The 25,628-nt window shown below is 44.5% G+C and overlaps 1 protein-coding gene across 6 annotated transcripts in view; it reads left to right on the top strand.

Annotated features, from left to right (window-relative positions):
- DLGAP3 (DLG associated protein 3) overlaps positions 1-25,628 on the top strand; it is a 623,552-nt gene that overhangs the window by 572,351 nt on the left and 25,573 nt on the right. The window lies entirely within an intron of this gene.

Here is a 25,628-nt window from a genome sequence, read left to right as displayed (position 1 = left end):
ACACTTTCTCTAGTTCCTCAATCTCCTTTTTATAAACTGGTGCCAAAAACTGAACTGCATATTCCAGATGAGGTCTTACTAATGATTTGTACAGGAGCAAAATTATGTCTCTCTCTCTCTCTGGAGTCCATATCTCTCCTAATACAAGAAAGAATTTTGCTCACTTTGGAAACCGCAGCTTGGCATTGCATGCTATTATTAAGCTTATGATCTACCAAAACCCCCAGATCCTTCTCCACTATGGGTCCCCCCACTTGTACTCCCCCTAGTATGTATGATGCATGCATATTCTTAGCCCCCAAGTGCATAAATTTACATTTATCAATACTAAACCTCATTTGCCACATAGTTGCCCAATTAAACAATGCATTGAGGTTGGCTTGTAATTTGGAGATATCCAGTAAGTATGTTATTACACTGCCTCAGACCATTCAGAGTATGAATCATTAACTCCTTCCCATCAAGCGTACGCACATATGCAGCCATGGCTTTAAGAGGTTATACCGGGATGCAGCTGTAGGCAACATCCCCGGCTTCGTTCCAGTTCCTCTTTCTGTAAACACGGAAGCTACTTCATGACGTCACTTCCGGTTTACTCGGCTGCCAATGGCACAGTTTTTTAAATAAATGACAGTATTCAGAATCAACGTTTGACGATCTGAATACTTTGAAGTGCATAGGAGGGATTTGGGCATGGGATGTGGGCAGCTTCATTCCAGCCTTCTAATTGTAAACGCGGAAGCGACGTCATGACGTCACTTCCCGTTGACTCGGCTGCCAATGGCGCTGGTTTTAAAAAAATACACAGTATTCAGAATCGCCATTTTCAGCGATCTGAATACTTTGAAGTGCAAAGGAGGGATCGGGGGTCTTTTAGACCCCCGATCCTTCCATTAAGAGTACCTGTCACCACCTATTACTGTCACAAGGGATGTTTACATTCCTTGTGATGGCAATAAAAGTGATCAGATTTTTTTTTTTAAGTATGTATATAAAAATAAATAAAATAAATGAAAAAATTTTTTTTTTAAAGCACCCCCGTCCCTGTGAGCTTGCCCAGCAAAGAAAACACACATGTAAGTTGCGCCCGCATATGTAAACGGTATTCAAATCGCACATGTGAGATATCTCTGCGATCGTCAGAGAGAGAGCATTCATTCTAGCACTAGACCTCCTCTGTAACTTTAACCTGGTAACCATTATTTTTTTTAAAGCGCCGCCTATAGAGATTTTTAGGTCCCGTAGTTTGTCGCCATTCCACGAGTGTGCGCATTTTCAAAGCGTGACATGTTGGGTTTCTATTTAGTCTACGTAACATCCTCTTTCACATGTTACAAAAAAAGTGGGCTAACTTTGCTGTTTAGGCTTTTTTTTAATTCATGAAAGTGTACTTTTTCCTTAAAAATTGCATTTGAAAGGTTTTTTTTTAATTCATGAAAGTGTACTTTTTCCTTAAAAATTGCATTTGAAAGGCCGCTGTGCAAATACAGTGTGACATAAAATATTGCAACGATCATCATTTTATTCTCTAGATTCTCTGCTAATAAAATATATATAATGTTTGGGGGTTTTAGGTAATTTTCTAGCAAAAAATATGGATTTTAACTTGCAAGCAACAAATGTCAGAAATAGGCTTAGTCATGAAAGGGTTAACCACTACTCTCTGAATTCTGTCTTTTAGCCAGTTTTCTATCCATTTACAGGGCGTGACAAAAGAACATAAGATTAGTGATAATCATATGAAATGACAAAAAATATGATATAAAGGAGGGTGAAAATCAATACACCAGAGGAATGGAAAACAAACAATAAAAGTGTCCGCATCCGAACAAAGACAGTAGGAAGTCCCACTATGTCTAAACAGACTAAACAGCAACTGGATGGTGTAACTCCTGAAATGATGGGAATCAATATGCAACTCCATCCATGGAAGAGAACATAAGAAGGCAACGAACATCAACAACTGGATGGTAAGTATATGCTTTTACCAGATCTGGTGGACTCTAGTGTCAGCCACATAGAGTCGTCAAAGCAGTGTGCCACATCTGGCAGGTGTATAGATGTCCCAATGGATAGAACCTCAACACGAAATCCAAGGGCACTCCACTGGGCTTTGGGATCTAACATGACTTCAGAAACCACAGAATGGAGACATGGAAGGTGGATGAAGCCAGGTAGGGTATCAACTCACGTCAGGAGATAACTTCCAAGGATGCTTGTGAAGATCCCAAACCCAACGCCATTTCAGGGACTCAGGAACATGAATCTTGAGGTGTGGGTATGGCCAAGTTGTGATGTCCACTCATAGCAGGAAATCATGTGGAGAAAAAATAATGCTTCCACATGGTGCAGGTAAAAACGGGAGGTAATTTATTTATAAAAAAACCCATAAAATACATGTGATCATGATAAATGAAAGGACAATATGAAGAGTGATAAGAACGCCCTACGCGTTTCGACCAAATGGTCTTCTACTGGGGCATAAATCACCTCTGCATATTGCCAAATATATATAGAAATGGTAAACATTGAGGACCAATCAACAAGTTAAACAGAACACTTCTTCTCATTGGAAGAGAGAAACATCTGACCATTTGAACATAAGAGTAAAGTCACATGAGCCAATGGTGTGTAAGGAGTGTAGAGCACGTGGACTGGAAGGCCAATCAGTGAGTGGACCAGAGGATCGTACCTCCTGGTGACGGGTCCACGTGGCAAACAAAGGGAAGTGGCATCATGACGCAAAAGCCTGCAAAAACGCGGCTCTAAATCATGTGATGCCTAAAGGTAGCGTCACGTGATTGCATCAGATTGGAAGAAAATAGTCATCTGACTAACGAAAACAAAATCCTGTGGACCAATGGTGTTGAGAAGATGCAGGTCACGTGGACGAGGTAGTCAATGGAAGTAGAAATAATCAAACCCCCATGACCCCAGGCCAACGTGACAAGCCAGGGAAGTGACGTCAATGACGTGAAGCCCGCAAAACCGCAGGTCTCAAGCCATATGGTGAGTGCGGACCATATCATGTGAGCGCAATGTGAAAGTGTCTAAAAAACAACATAAGGCAGCCCCATGGTTGTATAATGAAACCTGTCACGTGGTAAGGCCAACCCAATTGAATATGAAAAGTTATACAAAAAGAAATTAATCTGGCGTTCACGTTTGACCCAAAATTATCCTATGTTTGGTTGACTGTTAATATCACGCCAGATTAATTTCTTTTTTCTTTTCCAGGTACTTTATCCACCTTTATTCTATCTAAATATTTCTGGATCATATCACTTTTGAGCCATTGTGGATCATTTGGGGCTGTGTCAGTACCACCCCCATTATGGTCATGAGCTCCCCCATGCTCCTTTGTATACACAGAGCTGAAGAAAGTATTTCGTAAATTTGCCTTCTCTTTGTCCCCAGTCACCCACTCTAGATTATTTTGTAAAGGGCCTACATGCTCAGACCTGACGTTTTTACTATTAATATATTTGAATCATTTTTTGGGGTTTGTCCTACTATCTTTTGCAATCTGTCATTCGTTTTGAAGTTTAGCATCCTTGATTTCCTTTTTACATATTCTGTTATATTCTTTGTAAAATTTAAATGGTGATAGCGTTCCTTCATTTTTGTATTTTTTAAAAGCTCTTTTCTGATTTTTTATAGCTTTTTTAACTTTGTCCGTGAGCCACATAGGTTTAATTTTTAACCTTTTAAACTTATTGCCAATGGCTATATACTTTGCAGTTCACATACAGTGGCTTTGAAGAATTCCCATTTCTGTTTTGTGTTTATCTATGTCAATATTCCCTCCCAGTCTAATGCCCCGTACACACGGTCGTTTTTTTCGACGGAAAATGTGTGATAGGACCTTGTTGTCGGAAATTCCGACCGTGTGTAGGCTCCATCACACATTTTTCCATCGGATTTTCTGACACACAAAGTTTGAGAGCAGGCTATAAAATTTTCCGACAACAAAATCTGTGTACACAAATCCGACGCACAAAGTGCCACGCATGCTCAGAATAATTAAAGAGATGAAAGCTATTGGCTACTGCCCAGCTTATAGTCCCGACGTACGTGTTTTACGTCACCGCGTTCAGAATGATCGGATTTTCCGACAACTTTGTGTGACCGTGTGTATGCAAGACAAGTTTGAGTCAACATCCGTCTGAAAAAATCCTAAGATTTTGTTGTCGGAATGTCCGATCAATGTCCGACCGTGTGTACGGGGCATAAGTCTTGGAGAGCAGCCCTCATCCTTGGAAAATTTGCTTTCTTAAAGTTAAGTGTTTTTATCTTTCCCGTATATGTGTTTGTTGCTTACAGCTAACATTAAATGAAATAATGTTATGGTCACTGCTACCCATATGTTCCTTTATATGAACATTAGTAATAAGCTCTGCTAGTAATTAGTAATATTTGCTCCGTTAGTAATTAGTAATAACTGCTCTGCGGTTTGAGATTACCAGGTCCAACAGAGCATCATTCCTAGTTGGGTCCTCCATGAATTGTACCATAAAATTGTCCTGTAATTGTAGTAGGAGACATCATAAATGTCCTGGTAGATGTTCCCTGGTGCTTACTAGATCTCAATGTGCTCATTGATTAGCCCATTTGTCACACCTAGTTATAGACTTTGTATTTAACAGTGTGGCTATCAATGCCCAAAGGAGGATTGGAGTCAAAAAAGGATTTTTAGGATTATGGACAGCAGGAAGGCTAGCGCTCCTGCCTGGTAGCACTAGGGTCAGCGGTTCAAATCCCAATCACAGCATTACCTGCCTGAAGTTTGCATGTTCTCCTTGTGCCTGTGTGGGTTTCCTCTGAGTATTCTACTTTCCTTCCACACTCCAAAGAAATGCTGGTAAGATAATTGGTTCCTGTCTAAATTGGCTCTAGGATGTGAATGTATGAATATGAGTTAGGGACATTAGATCTTAAGCTCCTTAAGGGCAGGGACTGAGGTGAATGTATGATATACAGTGGGGACGGAAAGTATTCAGACCCCCTTAAATTTTTTACTCTTTGTTATATTGCAGCCATTTGCTAAAATCTTTTAAGTTCATTTTTTTCCTCATTAATGTACACAAAGCACCCCATATTGGCAGAAAAACACAGAATTGTTGACATTTTTGCAGATTTATTAAAAAAGAAAAACTGAAATATCACATGGTCCTAAGTATTCAGACCCTTTGCTGTGACACTCATATATTTAACTCAGGTGCTGTCCATTTCTTCTGATCATCCTTGAGATGGTTCTACACCTTCATTTGAGTCCAGCTGCGTTTGATTATACTGATTGGACTTGATTAGGAAAGCCACACACCTGTCTATATAAGACCTTACAGCTCACAGTGCATGTCAGAGCAAATGAGAATCATGAGGTCAAAGGAACTGCCTGAAGAGCTCAGAGACAGAATTGTGGCAAGGCACAGATCTGGCCAAGGTTACAAAAAAATTCTGCTGCACTTAAGGTTCCTAAGAGACAGTGGCCTCCATAATCGTTAAATGGAAGACATTTGGGATGACCAGAACCCTTCCTAGAGCTGGCCGTCCGGCCAAACTGAGCTATCGGGGGAGAAGAGCCTTGGTGAGAGAGGTAAAGAAGAACCCAAAGATCACTGTGGCTAAGCTCCAGAGATGCAGTCGGGAGATGGGAGAAAGTTGTAGAAAGTCAACCATCACTGCAGCCCTCCACCAGTCTGGGCTTTATGGCAGAGTGGCCCGACGGAAGCCTCTCCTCAGTGCAAGACACATGAAAGCCCGCATGGAGTTTGCTAAAAAAACACCTGAAGGACTCCAAGATGGTGAGAAATAAGATTCTTTGGTCTGATGAGACCAAGATAGAACTTTTTGGCCTTGATTCTAAGTGGTATGTGTGGAGAAAACCAGGCACTGCTCATCACCTGTCCAATACAGTCCCAACAGTGGCAGGATCATGCTTTGGGGGTGTTTTTCAGTTGCAGGGACAGGACGACTGGTTGCAATTGAAGGAAAGATGAATGCGGCCAAGTACAGGGATATCCTGGACAAAAACCTTCTCCAGAGTGCTCAGGACCTCAGACTGGGCCGAAGGTTTACCTTCCATCAAGACAATGACCCTAAGCACACAGCTAAAATAACAAAGGAGTGGCTTCACAACAACTCCGTGACTGTTCTTGAATGGCCTAGCCAGAGCCCTGACTTAAACCCAATTGAGCATCTCTGGAGAGACCTAAAAATGGCTGTCCACCAACATTTACCATCCAACCTGACAGAACGGAAGAGGATCTGCAAGGAGGAATGGCAGAGGATCCCCAAATCCAGGTGTGAAAAACTTGTTGCATCTTTCCCAAAAAGACTCATGGTTGTATTAGATCAAAAGGGTGCTTCTACTAAATACTGAGCAAAGGGTCTGAATACTTAGGACCATGTGATATTTCAGTTTTTCTTTTTCAATAAATCTGCAAAAATGTCAACAATTCTATGTTTTTCTGTCAATATGGGGTGCTGTGTGTACATTAATGAGGAAAAAAAATGAACTTAAATGATTTTAGCATATGGCTGCAATATAACAAAGAGTGAAAAATTTAAGGGGGTCTGAATGCTTTCCGTCCCCACTGTATATTGAAAGTGCTGCGTAAATTATTGGCGCAATGTAAGTCATTATAATAAATACATTTTTAGTACTTTACTTCTGAAGCCTCCTCTTTCATCTCATTCCTCACATCATTCCTCCATGACCTTCATGCAAAGATTTACCCACATTGTTTCCAATAGACCCTTTAATATGGCTTTCACTGTCCTTTAGGGTTCTCCCTTTGAGTTCCCTTGAAAATAAGCCTCCCTCTTACATTTAGTCTGGATGTGGCTTTCTTGATGGCAATAACCTTGATTTTGGTTGGCTATATTCCCCCAGACTTTATTCTTAAGGTTGGTTCAGAATTCCACCTTAAAGAGAAAATTTCCTCCCCACTTATCTATTATGCAAGGTTGCCCTCAATTCACATTCTTACCTGTCCTGCAAACTCAGCCTTGTCATACTGCAATCCACAGCCTGGGTCCTGCACCACCATTTTCCCCTCTGACATCATTGGAAGGTGCCACCCTGATAACAATGCATGCCAGGTGTCAGAGTGGTTACCTGAGTGGGGGGCTGGTGCGCGCCGGGGCATGTTGGTGCACATGTTCCTGTGCGTGCTGGGGCGCGTGTTCCTGGGGGCACCGGCGTGTCTGGTCTGGTCGGCCATGGCATGCAGGGTGGCGTCCGGGCGCGCGCATACGCGCGTTCGCCTATGGGCGTTACTACGGGCGTGCCTGGTAGTGCTGGCATGCCCGCTGGTGTTCGGGGCCACGCTCGGGCGTGTGCGGGTGTGCGGGCGCATGGGCGAATCGGCACGCGCACGAGCGCGGCGTTTGGCGCCAGTCGGCCTATTTAGGTCTGCCTCGATTCCTGTTCGGTGCTGCCTGATCAACAGCTCTGTGCCTAAGTTCCGTGATCCTCTCTGTGTTCCGTATCTCTGAAGTTTTGACCTGTTACGACCTGGCTTGCCTTTTTGGACCTCCCTGACTGCTGCCTGAACCCGACCCCAACTTGTTTGACCCCGCTTCTGCCTGCTCCTTTTGTACCTCTGTTGCCAGCCTGTTGCCGACCTCTGCCTGTGTGTGACCAGCCTAGTAAGCTCCTGCTCAGCATCAGTTCCAGTGTTCCTGAGTTCTACCTGCTGCTTGAAAGACCACCTTTCTCCAGGATCTATACACCAGGCCCTCATACCACTCCGTACTCGCGGCCTTCCTGTCTGCTCTATCAGGGGCCCCGAGTCGGATACGTAAGGGAGCCTACCCTCTGCCCAAGTGGACTCACCTGTCTGGTAAATGAGGGACCTGACAGTATCAGGCAGCCATGACTGAGTCCGGGCAGGGGGCCTCCCCCATGGATGAACTTTGCAGACACCTAGCGGGCCTCACCCAAGCGGTTAAAAGCCTACAGGAGGGCTATACAAGACTGGAGGGACAGGTCCAGGCCCTCTCAGCATCTCCTCAGGGAGCAGCACCTGCTAACCCCTCCACAGCACCCTCTGTAGTAATGCTCCCACCGGAGCCCAGGGTGCATACACCTGAAAAGTTCTATGGAGAACGTTGCAAGTTCCGGCCATTCCACAACGCATGTGAACTGTATTTTGCCTTGCAACCCCGTACGTTTTCTGTGGAAGCCACTAAGGTGGGGTTCGTTATATCACTTCCAGACCTGGGCCCATCGTCTGCTGGAGCAAAAATCCAGATCTCTGGATTCCTTGGATGACCTCTTCATAGCAATGTTTCAGCTATACAAGGACCCCCAACTAACGGCCACTGCAGAAGCCACCTTGCACTCTCTACAACAAGGCCGCAGAGCGGCCGAAGATTAGGCTGTAGAGTTTAGACGTTGGAGCTCTGATACAGAGTGGAATGACGCGGCCTTGCGTCACCAATACCGGCTGGGGTTGTCCGACCCCCTTAAAGATGAATTGGCACGTGTAGGGATACCTCAGATGCTGGATGAGCTCGTAAACCTGTCAATTCAGATTGACCGCCGTCTTAGAGAGAGATGTTCTGAGAGGTCCGTTGGCCACCCACGTCTCACTTGGATGTTGCCCAGGGTTCCTAGTGCCCCGAACCAAGCTTCTCCTGTCTCATCTGTCCTGGCCCAGGAAGCTCCAGAACCCATGCAGCTAGGACTGCTCCATCCCTCTTTGACCCCAGAAGAGAAGACGCGCAGACGCGCACTCAATCTGTGCCTGTATTGTGGAGAATCTGGACACTTTGTAAGGGCATGCCCCAACAAGAGACGTAAGTGCCTGCCATCCTCTTCTTTGTGTGCACCTGTCTCACCCAGATCCGGTAACCATCTAACACTTTCTGTTATATTACAGCTACCTGGAAGGAACATCCCAGTACCGGTCATTATTGATTCGGGAGCATGCAGCAGTTTCATTGACCGAACATTTATCGAAAACCATAACATTCCTATCCAACCCAAGGCCCAGGGACTGGCAGTATTCTTAGCGGGCGGCTCCACCCTCAGCTCTGGACCAGTTACCCAAGAGACTGTTCCTCTACTGGCCACCATTGGCCCGGAACATTAGGAACTTTTACGCCTGGATGTCATCTCCTCTCCTCTCTTTCCAATCATCTTAGGAATGCCTTGGCTACAGGCTCACAATCCCAGTATCGACTGGTCCACAGGCAAGATCCAGTTTTTGTCCGATTATTGCAAACAACACTGCTTGCGGGGAACCCCCATGACACCATCTCGGTGCCTTTGCTTAGATTCGGAAGCCAAGTCTTGTCAAAATCTTCCCGAACCCTACCGGGATTTCCTGGATGTGTTCAGCAAGAAGGGGGCAGAAACTCTCCCGGTACATAGACCCTACGATTGCCCGATAGAGCTTTTACCTGGAACTGAAGTTCCCTTCGGGAGGATTTTCCCCCTAACTGAGCAGGAGCTGGGCCCCTTGAAAGCCTATATCGACGAAAACCTAAAGAAAGGATTCATTCTTCCCTCCACATCTCCAGCAGGTGCAGGCATCTTTTTCGTGGAGAAGAAAGATCACTCCTTACGTCCCTGCATCGATTATCGGGAACTAAATAATATTACTATAAAGAACAGATATCCGCTACCTCTAGTGCCCGAACTATTTCAAAGATTAGGATCCGCTACCGTCTTCACCAAGCTGGATCTGCGCGGAGCCTATAATTTGATCCGCATAAGAGAGGGGGACGAGTGGAAGACGGCCTTTCGTACTCGATTCGGGCACTACGAGTACCTCGTCATGCCCTTTGGCCTATGCAATGCGCCAGCCACCTTCCAGCACTTCGTCAACGATGTCTTTCGTGACTTCCTGGACCTATACGTCATCGTCTATCTGGACGATATCCTGGTTTTCTCTGCTTCCCTGACTGAACATCGCAAACACGTGCAAAACGTACTTAATCGACTCAGACAACATGGGCTTTATGCCAAACTCGAAAAATGTGAGTTCAAGCTCCAATCCATTCAGTTCCTAGGCCTGGTCATCTCTCCTGATGGTATCAAGATGGACCCGCAAAAAGTATCTGCTATCTTGGATTGGCCTGCACCTGTAGACAAAAAAGGAGTACAGCGCTTTATCGGCTTCGCCAATTTCTATAGAAAGTTCATTAAAGGATTCTCTTCGATAATAACTCCCATTACGGAACTCATCAGACAGGGAACCCGGTTCTGCTAGACCCCTAAGGCGCAAATGGCCTTTGAAAAACTCAAGGCTCTGTTTACTTCAGCCACTATCCTCAAACATCCCAATCCTGCCTTACCTTTCGTATTAGAAGTGGATGCTTCCGAAGTTGCGGTAGGAGCCGTGCTCTCACAAAGACAAGGTGCTAAAGCACTCCTGTACCCTGTGGGATTCTTTTCACGTAAACTTTCTTCTTCCGAGAGGAACTACGACGTGGGAGATCGGGAACTTCTAGCCATTAAGGCAGCTTTGGAAGAATGGCATTATCTCCTGGAGGGTGCAGCTCACCCCATTTTGGTCTACACAGACCATAAAAATTTGGAATATCTAAGGAATATCTAAGGACGGCTAAGAGACTAAAACCCCGGCAAGCCAGATGGGCACTTTTTTTTTCCCGATTCATATTCCACATCACCTACAGACCCGGATCCAAGAATGTCAAATCCGACGCTCTCTCCCGCATGTTCCTTGATTCAGAGAAGACCCTGCCTCCAGACACCATCCTCCCTTCTGGGAATTTCCTGATCTTACAAGAAGATCTAACCTCTCAGATCAGACGGTCCTCTATGGGAATTACATCACCTGCTGAAGCTTGTACCAAAGACGGGCTGTTCTGGTACAAAAACAAAATTGTGGTCCCTGAGGAGCTAAAAGTACGGGTGTTAAACTTGTGCCATGATCACAAATTGGCCGGTCACTTTGGCGCACGGAAGACAATTGATCTAGTACAACGCACCTTCTGGTGGCCTCACCTTGTTAAGGATTGCAAGGAATATGTCGAGTCCTGTAATACCTGTGCCAGAAGCAAGAATAGCCGGGCAAGGGCATGGGGTCTGTTGAAACCATTACCGGTCCCAGAGAGGCCGTGGGCCATGATTTCAATGGACTTTATTGTTGAACTCCCCCCATCAGAAGGTTTCTCTTCCATCTTCGTTGTGGTAGACAGGCTGTCTAAAATGGCCCACATCCTCCCCATGAAGGGCACCCCTTCGGCTATGAAAACCGCTACCATCTTTATCAAAGAAATTATCAGATTGCATGGAGTACCAATCAACATAGTTTCTGACAGAGGTGTCCAATTTACCTCCAGATTTTGGAAAGCCCTCTGTGGCTCCTTAGAGATTGAATTGTCATTTTCTTCGGCCTATCACCCCCAGTCAAATGGACAAACCGAAAGGACGAATCAGACCTTGGAGCAATACCTCCGCTGTTTTTCTGCGTTCTCCCAGGACGACTGGGCTTCCCTGCTTCCCATCGCAGAGTTCTCCTACAATAATTCACTGCACTCAGCTACCAATCAGTCACCATTCTATGCTAATTATGGCTTCCATCCATCCTTCTTGCCTGGGTCTATACCCGAGTGCTCCGTCCCTGCAGTATCTGAAACCTTGGACTTTTTCTCAATAAACAACAAATTACTGCAGAATACCATGGCCAAAGCTCAGAAAGATTACAAAAGAATGTTTGACAGGAAGAGACGCGGTGAACTCGTCCTGGAACCTGGCAACTCAGTCTGGTTATCTACTACTAACCTAAAGTTGGCCTGTCCGTCCAGAAAACTAGGCCCTAAATACTTGGGTCCTTTTCTGGTTAAAAGAAAAATTAACAATGTGGCATATGAACTTGATCTACCTAACGCCCTGAGGATACATCCAGTCTTCCATGTGTCCCTTTTGAAGCCGGTCACCCCCAATTCCTTTGTTGGCCGTAGTATCGGCCCACCCAAGCCTATCCTAGTTAATGGTGAAGAGGAGTTCGAGGTGGAGGCAATTTTAGATTGCAGAAGAAGACGCAACCAAGTTCAATACCTCGTAAAGTGGAAGGGCTATGGGCCCGAAGACATTTCTTGGGAGCCAGAGAGCAACTTGCAAGCCAGGGAACTCCCACAGTCATTTAAAGCTTCTCATGCCTCAAAGATGGCTCAGCTGGGCATCCGGAGTCTGCCCTTGAGGAGGGGGCACTGTGAGAGAGGTTACCTGGTTGGACGCCGAGGCGCGTTGGTGCGCGTGTTCCAGTGCGTGCTGGGGCGCGTGTTCCTGGGGGCACTGGCGTGTCTGGTCTGGCCGGCCATAGCGTGCAGGGTGGCGTCCGGGCGCGCGCGTACGCGCATTCGCGCTAGCGCGCGTTCGCCTATGGGCGTTACTGCAGGCGTGCCTGGTAGTGCTGGCATGCACGCCGGTGTTCGGGGGCGCTCTCGGGCTCTGCTTGAAAGACCACCTTTCTCCAGGATCCATACACCAGGCCCTCATCCACTCTGTACTCGCGGCCTTCCTGTCTGCTCTATCAGGGGCCCCGAGTCGGATACGTAAGGGAGCCTACCCTCTGCCCAAGCGGACTCACCTGTCTGGTAAGTGAGGGACCTGACACCAGGCCAGTTCCTTGCTCCTTTAGCCTCTTAGGATATGCAGTGGGAACATCCCAGGGTGGGCAGGAGTAGGGACATGTCATTCTCGCCTTGCTGAGAATGGCAGTGGGAGGAAGGCTGTAGTGGAAAAGAAAATTAAATAAAAAAAAGTGGTCTTTTAATATTGTGGAAGATGGAGAGGATGCAGAGAGGTTCTTTTCTTATGGTTATCTTTCTCTCCTGCCTGTGAATTTTTGCCACCATGTTCATTGTAGTCAGGCCTGTGAGATTCTATTTCTGTGTCCCCTTGCCCTTGCAGAGAACTAATGCAGAGGACTAACATTTTGTTATGAAGGCTTTAAAATAAGCCTCAGTGGAAGGATTATCCAACTTGTGATCAAGGCCTACGTTTGTAAAGGTTAGATTCCTGGGGTTTATGCCACTGAACTTTGGTGGTGAAAATGGGTAAGACTACCATCTGATATTCCTTATATACCTTTACTAATATCTAAACACTAGATGTGAATTAGTTGATTTTAGCATTGACATTTTAGTGCAGGTTTCCTTACATTGATAATATTGTATACTTGGTATCTTTTCTGAGGGTAAGGAAACACTTTGTTCTATTTAGGAAGTTAGGAAAAATATATTCTAAAATATTGGCAAAATTGAGCTACAATGCAAAAGCTAGTGAATAACAGGGATGAGTGTAATTGAGAGTTTTCACTCCACCATTGTGGACATTTTAGTTAATTTTTACCATTTTTGGTGAAATGTTTTGGAGTCAATAAATAAAGAAGAATTAGGGTCCTTTTGGTGGATTTTAGGGGTACAATGGGCTCCCGAGGATTTGGGAAACTCTTTGAACTATCCTGTACCTGTTCTTGAGCCAAACAATTATGCCCTTTTAGCTGGGAATATGACATAGCATATTGTAAGGATTACCCCTTTGTTTGCTCTTGTATTGTAATGATTGTCAGCTACAAGATGAGTTTGTGTAAACATTGATTAACCTACCAGAATGATTTTGGACTGGGGAAAGATCCAGAGAACCTGGAAAAATCAATGCAAACACTTGGAAAAAGTGCAAACCATTTGCAATTAAAGTGGAGCTAAACCCACTGATTTAACGGTTTCCGCAAACAGATACATTCAAAGCATGCTGTGAATAACTGTTATGCCCCGTACACACGGTCGGACTTTGTTCGGACATTCCGACAACAAAATCCTAGGATTTTTTCCGACGGATGTTGGCTCAAACTTGTCTTGCATACACACGGTCACACAAAGTTGTCGGAAAATCCGATCGTTCTGAACGTGGTGACGTAAAACATGTACGTCGGGACTATAAACGGGGCAGTAGCCAATAGCTTTCATCTCTTTATTTATTCTGAGCATGCGTGGCACTTTGTCCGTCGGATTTGTGCACACACGATCGGAATTTCCGACAACGGATTTTGTTGTCAGAAAATTTTATATCCTGCTCTCAAACTTTGTGTGTCGGAAAATCCGATGGAAAATGTGTGATGGAGCCTACACACGGTCGGAATTTCCGACAACAAGGTCCTATCACACATTTTCCGGCGGAAAATCCGACCGTGTGTACGGGGCATAACAGTTAATAGTGTGCTTATGTTAGCTCCTAACCAAACTTTCAAGCCATCAACTGGCTGCTGTCATAGATGTTAACATGTGCAGAAAGAATCACAGCAACTGCAGATAAAACAGAGGCTAAGATGACAGCTTCCTTGGCTGCAAAGGATAGGAGAGTTTAGTTCCAATGTTTTTGTGTTTATTTAAACTACCATATCTATAAACAGTCCCAAAACACCCAGAACTCAAGCAGTACATGAGGAAAAACTAAAGTCTGTGATACTTGCTTTCCCTTCAACGATCTAACATCCATTGTCACATCTTCTACCCAGCTTCTTCTTAGTGCCAGGTCATGACCATCTTCATTGGCTGGATCTGTGCTGGAATGTAAACTGTGCAGTGTTTGCAGTTTGTGTACATTCCAAAGAAGACTGTGAGCAGATAGATCTTAGGTCTATTTTATGCAGAGATACATGTTTCTTCTGCAGTAAAGAACCTGCCTACTCAAAGTCTTTAAAATTGAGACTTTATTCCTCTTTAAAACAGTATTAAACCTCAACACAAAAATGTAATGTATTGCTGCTTACCAATCCTTAAATCTAGTGGCTGCATTAGCTTTCTTTTTTGGCCTTTTTCCTTTAGTTTCACCTGTTGAGTCTGTCAGCAAACCTGTCATTTTTCAACTTCTTTTAAAAGGCCAAGCTGTCTGGCAAAACTGAGAGTTAGAGGGTTCAGGCAAACCATTTCACATTCGCAGGTGGAAATAACAGATAAATAGGTGCCAAGCAAGAACAAACAAGACCAAAAATACCACTCTTCTAATGGGTAGTTCCCTAATGAGAGAAACAGCTGGCTCTGACATCAAAGCAGCAACACCTAATAAAGGGACTAATAAACTATCCATATAAATTTCTAAATCTACAAAAAATAGAGGGTAGGATGAGTTTAGAAGATTAACAAGTGGTTGGTTATCCATGGTAGAATATCTCGATATCTCGAAACACACAATAGATGACACAGCTGTGGAGCAAATTTGCAGAACAGGACCTTCGGACATTGTAATCACTATGACAAAAGATATATATATATATATATATATATATATATATATATATATATATATATATATATATATACTGTATATATAGAGCCGATGTTTTTTTGTTATTTGTTTGTTTGTTTGTTTTGTTATTTGTTGCCAAATATAGTTTTGTTGTACATTGGTTGAGTGATATAATTCTCACGCTGGCTGCTGCTAGATATTTTAAATCTTGAGCTCCATCTAGTGCTAGAAAATAATTATTGAATTGGAACAGAACAAGATGAAAAGAGCATATCAGCCAGTGGTATGGGTACACCATGATTAGTTGGGTTTCAGAGCACACTTCTTCATTTATCTTAATATTTTAGAATTCTAGCAATAAATCTAAGTCTTAGTACATTTTTCAGTTATAAAAATATCATTGCTTGTATATGGATAGAGAGGCAGCTACCAAAAAAATCAGAAAACTAATTTAGTACCTACCATAATTTTCTTTTCCTGACAAGCTCCATGGCAGCATATGTGCAGGCAGTCCTCTCCCCCCTCCCCCCAGCCTCATTAAATTTGAACCACCCCCCTCAACAGCATTATGTAACTTGCTTACTCTGACTGGGTGAGAGATTATGCCATGGAAAAGGTAAAATTACAGTAAATATGAAATAGATTTTCCTTTTTTACTGACAGCTCCATGTCAGCATACAGTATGTATGGGAAATAACTAGACAACACAGGGTGGAAATGCTGAGAAATTTAATTACCAGAGGTTGTAGAAAAAAGAACTCTCCGACCAAAACCAACTGTGGTAGGAGAGTTCAGCTCAACACGGTAATGGGTTATAAAGGTATGCATTGAGGACCAGGAAACCACCTTACAGACCACATGAGCAGCTTCTGCCCAGGAAGCTGGCACACTGCATGTGGAGTAAGCTGAAAACCCCCTCCAGCACTGCCAAGCCTTTAGAGTTGTAGGCCATATAACTGTCTTGATCAGCTGGGAGGGGATAACCCTACTAGACACCTTCCTGGCTTTACTTCACCCCACAGGAATGATGAATAGATTATTCTAATGAATGCTGTAGCATTATATACACCTTTAGGGACTTGCAGGGATGTATCCAAATGGCTTAATTGCTCCTACTATGAAGTCAGAAGGATGATATTCTGTTTCAAATAAAAGTCCGAAGTGTACTAACTAACTCTATCTGTAAAAAAAAGGTGCTAACGGGTCCCTTTGCCCTTAGATCAGCAGTTTCACATACCCATCACTCTGAAATGATGGTGACTAAGAAGGCAGTTATCACTGTAATGTACCACAGGGAAATTCCTCCTTCAGGGGAAAACTCTATTGAGTAAACGAACTTCAGAACTGGTGATAGGCCCCATTTTGTGAACAGAAAATTCCATGGTGGTTTCAATTTTAATGCTACTTTGAAACAGTGGAAATGTAAGTTATCTGATGACCTCTGAAGGAACTCTAGCACTTGTGAACTTATGGGCCCAGAGATGAAAATTTTTAAGAGGGTGCAAACAATTAAAACTGCTTCCACACTCTGTTGTAGGTCTTATTGGTACTACGTTTCTTGGGTTTTAGGAGTGTGGTGTCAACCTTGGCTGAGCAGCCTAAGCAAAGTAGCCTCTTCCTTTAGTATCCAGATGGAGCTTCTCAGGAGCAGGACGGCACATGGGCTTTGAGTCAGGAGATTCGGAGGGGTTGACAGAGGATCCTCTCAGGGCCGTCTTTAATATCAACTAGACCCTGGACAAACATTTTCTTGGGCCCCCTCTTCCATGCAATTTCGCTCTCCACATGCTTTGAAACATACAATGAATAGAAGCTAGACTCAAAATCAGTTTACTGAATCAGATCAGGCAGCAAATGCAATTGGTTGCCAGAGGTTACAGTGTATCATTACCGCCCACTGACTGGCTGCTAGAGGTTACAGTACACATTATGGCTCACTGTTTATTTTATAGAGGTTACAGCACATGACTTCTGCTTGTTGATTGGTTGCTAGAGATTACTGTACATCAATACTGCTCACTGATTGAATGCTAGAGGTTACTGGACATCTATACCACTCACTAATTGGTTGCTAGAGGTTACTTCACATTATTACTGCTCACGGATTGGTTCCTAGAGGTTACTGCATATCCTTACGGCTCAATGATTGGTTGCAAGAGGTTAGTGCACAGCATTACTACTCACTGAATTGGTTGCTAAAGCTTACAGCACATCATCTCCTCACTGCTTGCACACCAAGGACGGGGGACGTGAGGGGACTATTAGACAGTAAACTCCTAGGGATTTTAGGACTCCTGGGTTTAGTGGCATTGCTGGGGTGTGTGATCAGTGGCAATGCTGGGGGGTTAACGAACAAGACAAGGAATTGGTCGCACACTGGAACTCCAAATTATCTTGATGTCATCTTTATTGTCAAAAAAGGGTCAGACGGATACAGGCAATGGTAGACGTTTCACAGGCGATAGCAAAATACAAATACAATACAAGTTTTGATTTTTTTTAATGATTACCAATATAAAGAGGAGTTTCTACACTGGCCACCAATGTAATGGGGATTTACACTGACCACTAATGTAATAGGAGCATTTACAGTAACCAACAATGTAAAGAGGGATTTACACTGACCAATGTAAGGGGGACCTTCACACTGGCCACTAGTGTGAATGAAAGGATTATACACCAATCCCCAATGTAATGAGAAGATTTATACTGGCCACCAATGTAACTGAGAAATTTAGCCTGTGTTCACATTTGTGTGTGTCGAGAATACATGCAAAATTGCTTTCCTGACACCTCAAAAACTGTCAGGGCTGGGCTCAGCCCTTCCTTCTCAGAGCTGGCCACTCAGCTGTCAGCTAATTGCCAGCTCCTATCTCTCCACAGTTACTCAGCTGTTGATGATTTCCGGTTCGTCAGTCCTGCCTACTTAAGCCGTCCAGTCCAGAGGATCTCTGCCTTCGCCTTGGTCAACATTACAGAGACATTCTCCTGCGTTCCTGTTTAAAGACTTGCTTTGCTGACATCCCCTCTGGCTCCAGATCCTGCTTGCTGTTCCACTACATTGATCCCTGATTTCTGGCTTGGCTGACCATCCGTTCTGGTTACTGAACTTTGGCTATGTTCTGACTACGTTTGTTCTTTTTACTTTTATTATTGAACATCGTGCTTTAACTGTAGTGCTGTCTCGGTCTCATTTCATGGTTTCTGACAGTAGGCAAAGGCCATGAATTCAGAATATGCAGTCAATCCACTTAGCTCGTTTACTGGTTTGAAAGCTTGGAAAAGAGCGGTGCACTGACGCACTGGGATAGTGTGAGTACCCCATTGTGGGGAGTGTCTTTTACATTTAATAAATTTACAAAATGATATCACACTATCGAGTTTTTTCTTTTGTATATATCTGTGGAACTGCATTGGAGCCTGACATCTGGTAATCAGCACAGAGCCTGGGGCTCACTTAGCATGTATTGACTTAGTGTAGCAGCTGAGTCACATGCTCTGAGGTGAGCAGAATTACCTGGGGGGACCACTGAATTGCACCAGAGCATGGTTTGCAGCACTAAGGATACTATGAGCATGCTGGAAAACACTATCAACGGACATTTATTATACACATTTTTCTGATATTGATTCACAGGATTTTATTCATCACCAATCACTTGTAATATATTTGTCAGGACTGTTTATCACATCAATCTGTGGAGCACTAAGCACTTTTCGAACTTTTTTCTATGCACGTTGCACTTTAATGAGTTTGGTTTATGTTTATTGATAATTTACATATGCATACGTCTATATGTTTTGGATTTTTGGATTTATCACTTTTTGGTTCACTCAGAGAGATTATTTGATATATATATATTTTATATTAGAGTATTTACAAATATTTTTAGGTTCAAGAGATTCTAGACTGGTACATTTCACTCTAGCGCAGCGTATTTTTCTTTTGAATTTTTTTTTGCAGTCAATCCACATGTTGGTAATATTTTTTCCAGATGTACTGGATCACCGCATGGATCAGTTTGCCATGGCGTTACAAACGCTCCTGTGTTGCACAGCTCACCTGGAATCTCCCACTGTGGCCACCCCGGTACAACCTATGTTGCAGGCTGACCCTGCTGCTGCTCCAGTCTCTGTGCAGGCACCCACCTCGAGTAATACCTCTATAAGAGGTATGTCTGGTTCCGCTCTGCTTCTCCAGCGATTTGGGGGCAATCCAGTCCAATGCAGAGGGTTTCTCAACCAGGTTGAAATATACTTTGAGATGCTGCCCCAGGCGTTTCCCACGGACAGAAGCAAGGTAGGTTTTGTGATATTTTTGCTTTCTGAGAGAGCCTTGGCCTGGGCAAACCCTCTATGGGAGACGCAAAAACCTGTTGTCTTGAGGTACCCTGAGTTTGTGGCTTCTTTTAAAAGAGTATTTGACGTTCCTGCATGCTCCGCTTCTGCTGCCAAGTGCCTCATGTCCATCGAACAGAGTACGAGAACTGTTGCAGACTACGCCATTGAATTCTGTACTCTGGCAGCAGAGGTTGCGTGGAACAATGAGCCCTCGTGGCTGCTTTTTCTCATGGTCTCTCGGATACCATCAAGGACTCATTGACTCCAGACTCAGAGAAACACTCTCTTTAATGAGCGCTTGCGGAAGCCTCCTGTACGTTTGTCTCCGAGCATTGCAGTTCCACCCGTGCCTCCCTCACCTCCCATGCCTCCTAGTACCGAGTCGGTCAGTGAAGGTAAACTCATGCACTTGGGTTTCACGCGTCTCTAAGTGGATGAGAGAACCTTAAGGAGGAGGGAGAGATTGTGCCTTTATTGTGGCCAGGCGGGTCACTTTTTGAAGTCTTGTCCTACCCGTCCTGGGAAGACCCGAACCTTGAGGTCCTGTCACGGACAGACTTTAGGTGGCGTTGTTTCCTCCCCAGTTATCCAGAAGGATAAGCCCCTGGTTACGGTCACCCTTTCTTGGGCTGAGTCATCCATTGAGATACAGGCTCTAATTGACTCTGGGGCTGCAGGCCTGTTCATTGATGCTGCCTTTCTATCGAAGCACTCGATTCCGCTGCAGCTGTGTGACACTCCACTTGACATTGAGGCTCTTGACGGGAGACCTCTACAGCCTGCCCATGTGACTCATGAGATGGTTCCATTTTCCATGGTCGTAGGGGCTCTTCACCATGAGATAATACAATTCCAAGTTATTTCCTCGCTTATGTTTCTGCTGGTTATTGGTTATCCTTGGTTACAGAGGCACAACCCCTCTTTTGATTGGCTCCATGCTGAGGTTCTCTCCTGATCACCACAATGCAGTGAGTCATGCTTCCAGAAGTTATCCAAGGTCCTGTGCACCTCTTCACTCTCCTGTCTGCTGGAGGAGTACCGTGATTTTAGCGATGTCTTTGACAAAGGTTAAGCCGGTAGTTTGCCTCCACCCCGGCCGTATGATTGCGCAATTGACCTTCAACTTGGTGCTATACCCCCTCGTGGCCGGGTTTACCCTTTGTTGGTCTTGAAGGATAAGACCATGGAGGAGTATGTTGCAGACGCACTTTCTCGAGGTTTCATCCGCAAATCCTCGTCTCCTGTGCTGGTGCTGGTTTGTTCTTTGTGAAGAAAAAGAGTAGTGAACTGAGACCTTGTATTGATTATAGGGGTCTCAATCGCTTAACGATTAAGAATGCCTATCCGATTCCGTTGATTACGGAGTTATTTGACTGCCTCAAGGGAGCAACTGTTTTCACAAAGCTTGATTTTAGAGGGGCATACAATCTTGTGAGGATTAAGGAGGGCGACGAGTGGAAAACTGTGTTTAATACCAGAACAGGCCATTATGAGTACTTCGTAATGCCTTTTGGCCTTTGTAACGCCCCAGCGGTTTTCCAGGAATTTATTAATGATGTCCTCCGAGATTTGTTGCAATTATTTGTGGTGGTTTATCTCGATGATATCCTCATATTTTCCAAGTTCCTGGAGAGCCACCACACAGATGTCTGTCGTGTGCTTCAGAAACTAAGAGAGAACAATCTCGATTGTAAATTGGAGAAGTGCGAATTCCATCGTCAACAGATTAAATTCCTGGGCTGTTTTTTTCCATGGACCCAGAGAAACTTTCAGCAGTCCTACAGTGGCCCCGACCCATGGGTTTACGTCCTCTGCAGCGTTTTCTGGGCTTTGCCAACTATTATCGGAAGTTTATAACTTCTCGTCTCTGGTCAAGCCCCTGACTGATATGACCAGAAGGGACGGTAACCCATAGAGTTGGTCTCTGGAGTCCATTAAGGCCTTTGAGAACCTCAAGGCTGCCTTTTGTTTCTGCTCCTGTGTTGGCACATCCTGATCCTACGTTACCTTTTATCCTTGAGTTTGATACTTCTGAGACTGGTGTTGGTGCCCTACTGTCTCAACGTCCTACCTCTGAGAGCGCTATGTATCTGTGACAGACCTAGCCGGGAAAGAGACTTTTGGAGGGGACTGTATGCTAGCCTCTTGCCGATCGATCGGGGGCCCTTGCATTTGGGGGAACGGTGCTCTTTGTGAGCTGTATGCCTGGGACCCTTGAAGTGGTATTACTGTGGATTCAGGTCCTGGCCCCCCAGGACACACAGACTCTGGGGACCCTGGATTTGCCATATTGGAATAGTGGCTGATTCATAATGCTGGGACAGATACTGTTAGGAGATGCTGATGTAAATTCCAACACCTGTCTGTCTATTGCCTGCTAAAATGTGTATTGTAAATAAGTCTACTATGGGATCTAAGAGTCATTTGATCCCCATTGTTATTTGTGTTAATTAACTCTGCTATTGTGTGAAGAAGAGTCTATGTTGATTGTGATAATGTTGATTGGATTTTCTGAACTACAAGACGGCCAGTCTGGCCTAACGGTCATGTCTGAGTCATCTAGGCTGTCTAAAGGGATTAGTTAATTAGCTCATGTTAATTAGGTTAAAGCTGTATTGTTAGAGTAATATGAGCAGGAGGTCTGCACCTCCACTTTAAGTGCATAAAAGCCTGTATTTTCCAATAAAAGAGATTCCTGGTTGAACTTACATACAGCCTGCCTGGTGTTTGTTCTGAGCTATCACAACTGGGTTAGAACAGCACATAGCTGTAATTCTAATCCCGGAGCATTGGATGACCGAACAATCAGATGTTGTGATCTGCAGTCTGATTTTATAGCAGCAGAGGAGTGTCGGGAGAGTGGAACCAAGCGAGCAAGGGGCTCGTTACAGCATCCTTGTGGCTACTTTTCCAAGAAATTGTCACCTGCGGAGTGCAATTTTGAGATTGGTAAAAGAGAGCTGTTAGCGATCATTTTAGTCCTGAAAGAATGGAGACATCTGCTCGAAGGTACCACAGTGCCAGTTCTCATTCTTACTGACCATAAGAATCTCATATTCTTGTCTGAGGATAAACGGCTCTCTCCCAGAGGGGCGCGATAGGCTTTTTTCTTGTCAATTTCAATTACATTGTCTCATTCTTACCCGGTACAAAGAATGTAAGGGCTGACGCTTTGTCACAACAATTTTCCTCCACTTCCAAGATGGAGTTGGTTTCGTTCCTGTGATTCCTCCTGATCGTATTCTGGCTACGGTTCGCACCAGTCTCACTTCTCCTTTGGGTGACAAAATTCTTGCTGCTCAGGTCCATGCTCCTCCTGAGAAACCTTGTGACCGCTGCTTTGTCCCAGAGAGTCTCTGTACTACCGTGCTCCAGACTTACTATTCTCCTAAGGCTGCTGGCCACCCTGGGAAGAATCAACTCTTTTGGGCCATTTCCCAACAATTCTGGTGGCCTAGTCTACGTGCTGATGTAATCGTCTTCGTAGCTGTCTGTTCCAAGTGTGCTCAGAGTAAGACTCCATGACATCTTCCAGTGGGCCTCCTACAATCCATACCCAATGGAGAGAGGCCCTGGACCCACCTGTCTATGGATTTCATTGTGGAGTTACCCGACTCCCAGGGAAACACAGTTATCCTTATGGTGGTTGATCCGTTCTCAAAGATATCTCATTGTATTCCACTTAAGAAGTTGCCCACTTCTAAGGAACTGGCTTCCATTTTTGCTCGGGAGATCTATCTTTCGCTTACATGGGCTACCCAAGGTGATTGTCTCGGACAGGGGTAGTCAGTTTGTGTCCCGGTTCTGGCGAGCCTTTTGTGCACAGTTGGGAATTCAGCTTGCCTTTTCCTCTGTGTATCACCTGCAGTTGAAAGGGGCCGCAGAACGAGCCAATCAATCCTTGGAGCAATTCCTACATTGCTATATTTCTGACCATCATAGAAACTGGTCAGACCTATTACCATGGGCAGAGTTTGCTCACAATAGTTCCTTGAATTCTGCTTCCCGATTGTCCCCATTTATGGCGAACTATGGTTTCCAACCTTCCTTGTTCCCTGACTCATTTGTTCTGCAGAGTATTCCTGGATTAGAGGAGCATCTCCGTGGTCTTCGTTCCACTTGGGCACAAATCCAGGAGGCTTTGGGACATGCTAATGATAGGTACAAACTCCATGCTGACCGCAGACGCCTGCCTGCACCTTCCTACCAGGTTGGGGACAGAGTCTGGCTGTCATCTCGCAACCTCCAGCTTCGTGTTTCCTCACTGAAGTTTGCACCTCGATTTATTGGGCCTTTCCGTATTCTTCGCAGGATTAACCCAGTGGCTTACGCATTAGACCTTCCTTCTAATATGCGTATTTCGAATGTATTTCATGCCTCCTTATTAAAACCTTTGGTCTGAAACCGCTTTACCACCTCGGTGCCACGTCCTCACCCTGTACATGTTGAAAACCATGGGAAATATGAAGTTCAGTCCATTGTTGACACCCGTAGGTTCCGTGGGCGCATACAGTACCTGGTGCATAGGAAGGGGAACAGTCCGGAGGAACGCTCTTGGGTCTCTGGATTTTGTTGTCGGAATGTCCGATCAATGTCTGACCGTGTGTACAGGGCATTACTCAGCTGTTGATGATTTCCTGGTCGTCAGTCCTGCCTACTTAAACCGTCCAGTCCAGAGGATCTCTGCCTTCGCCTTGGTCAATATCACAGAGACATTCTCCTGCATTCCTGTTTAAAGACTTGCTTTGCTGACATCCCTTCTGGCTCCAGATCCTGCGTGTTGTTCCACTACATTGATCCCTGACTTCTGGCTTGGCTGACTATCCGTTCCGGATACTGAACTTTGGCTATGTTTTGACTATGTTTGTTATTTTTACTTTTATTATTAAACAAGTGTGATTTAACTGTACTTCTGTCTCGGTCTGATTTCATGGTTTCTGACAGAAACATGCTGTCCTTTAGCAGATACACCGACGTGCCATTAATTGTTAATGACACCCTTATGCATCGGCTGAGATGTGCGTATTCACATGCACCAAAATTCAGGGTGCTGTGGCACCATGTTCTTTTGAAGAAAGGTTACACCTCCAATTTGCTTACCTTTGCAGAACAGGCTGATGTTAGGCTTAATGACTATAGTTTAGGTAGGACTTTCAAGCATGCTCCTTTACCTCCCCAGTGGGCAGCATTCAGCAGAAGTGATGGTAGATATGACCTTAGGGGGACATGATATACATATGAATGCCGCCTCTTGATACATATCAATGCTATGGTCCGTGACTATTTACATATTAATGCAGGTTATTTACATGTAAACACAGGGTCTGCAGGTGAGTCATCTGTACATGGCAATAGGATAGAGCTGGGAAGCAGCAACACTACTTTACACTGAGATATAGGGACACAGGACAGGACTAAAACTTCAAGGGACAAGAGAATTTAAACTGGGATAGTTGGCAAGTATGAGGCAGCTGCTTTGGGCCCCACAACAATGATTTGACCCAGGACAGCTGCCCCTTTTGCCCTGCCTTAAAAATGGTCCTGGATCCTCTGATGTTCAACTGAAGGGGAAGCAGATACTAAAGGCACCTGCTCCAATCAGGAAGAATCGCTTGAATCAGCACCTTCTCCCTGAGGTGTCTCTTTAGAGGATTTCTCTCTAATTAAATGCTGGATATCCATAAGCATTAGATAGGCTGTCCTAAGTTCAAGAATGTTTGAAACAACCTTTCTCACACAAAAGGTCTAGTTTTCCTGGGCTGCCTCTTCAAGGCACTTGGCACCCCAACTTTTTTTTGCTGGTATCCAATCAAATAACTATCCACTGAATGAGGTGATGTGAGTGGCCATTTTGGAGATTTGCTTCATCTAACCACCCTTGAAGACTCCACCTCATAAACAAAGAGACCATAATTCTTTCTGAAGGTCTTCCAACCCCACTAGACTAGATGTCCACAGTTCCCACTTGACTATTGTTGTGGCAGACACCATTTTGAAGCATTGTGCATCTGATTGGGATGTTGACATCACTGCTGACTAAAATATTCTCCTGGGGTAA

Source organism: Aquarana catesbeiana, linkage group LG02 (assembly GCF_042186555.1).
Source record: "Aquarana catesbeiana isolate 2022-GZ linkage group LG02, ASM4218655v1, whole genome shotgun sequence".
Taxonomy (NCBI): domain Eukaryota; kingdom Metazoa; phylum Chordata; class Amphibia; order Anura; family Ranidae; genus Aquarana; species Aquarana catesbeiana.
The sequence above is the reverse complement of the archived record's forward strand: the minus strand, read 5'-3'. Positions and strand labels throughout refer to the sequence as shown.